This window comes from Triticum urartu, chromosome 7A (genome assembly GCF_056163025.1).
Source record: "Triticum urartu cultivar PI428250 chromosome 7A, HENAU_Tu73, whole genome shotgun sequence".
NCBI classification, from domain to species: domain Eukaryota; kingdom Viridiplantae; phylum Streptophyta; class Magnoliopsida; order Poales; family Poaceae; genus Triticum; species Triticum urartu.
In genome coordinates, this window is record NC_141879.1 from 608,502,124 (window position 1) to 608,503,404 (window position 1,281).

At 44.3% G+C, this 1,281-nt stretch overlaps 1 pseudogene; it reads left to right on the top strand.

Moving 5' to 3' along the window:
• The first annotated feature begins 219 nt into the window (after nucleotides 1-219).
• Nucleotides 220-1,035, top strand: LOC147960664 (protein FAR1-RELATED SEQUENCE 5 pseudogene; annotated as a pseudogene).
• Nucleotides 1,036-1,281: the final 246 nt, after the last annotated feature.

A 1,281-nucleotide genomic window follows, 5' to 3' on the forward strand; every position in this document is an offset into this window, starting at 1 on the left:
CTACATGATTGTAACGTCGGTTCATCAAGAATGGTCCAGATACTGTCCCTCATCCACAATGGAGATGGTAGGCTGAGTAGCATGCCCCACATACCGGCAGACGTTACAAACCTAAAGGCAAAGTACCGTAGAGAGAGCAAGTTGGCTGACATAGAAGACACAGTAGCCTAATTCTATGAGAAAGCGAAAGCAGATCCAGATTTCTTCTACAGGATAAGAATGGACGATGAGGACCGTGTCAGGAACATGTATTGGGTGGATGGTGCTGCAAGAAGAGCATACAAACATTTCCGAGATTGCATTTCGTTCGACGCGACATATCTCACTAATATGTACAAGATGCCGTGCACTCCATTCATAGGAATAAATAACCACAATCAGTCACTGCAGTTTGGATGCAGGCTCGTTTGGAACGAAGACACGAATGAGTACACTTGGTTGTTCAAAACCTTCTTTGAGTGCATGGATGGACTTGCTCCGATGAACATAATAACAGACCAGGATTTTAGCATGCGTGGAGGCATAGAGGAGGTCTTTCCATTGGCAGTGCACATGCACTGCAGGTGGCACATTATAAAGAAGGCTGAGGAGACGCTAGGACCGTTCTTTGCTGACCGTCCAGAGCTGCACAAGGCATTCGAGCTATGCGTGGACCACATCTTGACGGTGGAGGAGTTTGAGCGGAGCTGTATGGCTATGATTGAAACATATCAAGTCCAAGACAACGAGACGCTTGATAGCATGTGGGAGAAACGAATGTACTGGATGCCGGCCTACTTCATGCAGTTCTTCTTCCCATTTCTGCAGACTACGCAGCGTAGCGTGGGGTTCAATGCTGTTCTGAAGCGGTACGTGAGCGATGGCAACTCATTGCTGCAGTTTGCCAAACAATACACATCTTTGCAACAAAAAATACTGGGATCTGAGCTGCAGCAGGAAGCAAACACCGTTCTCAAGCAGCCTAAATTGCTAACATATTTACCGATGGAGAGGCAGATGAGTAAGACATATACCAACAGCTTTTTTAACAAGTAAGTCAGTTATGTTACAGCCTTATTTGCACAAGCATGAAGGTAGTAGGAGCCATGTAGAATGCAATGCAGTTGCAAGCTTTTTGAAATATTGATATGTTGAAAGTAGACATTGAGTAAAGGGTAACCATCGTATGTAGTTGCCATGATAATGAACTGAAGTTGCCATGTGAAGTCAACTATAGTTGCCACGTTTAATGAACTATAGTTGCTATGTTAAATGAACTGTAGTTGTCATGTTTAATGAACT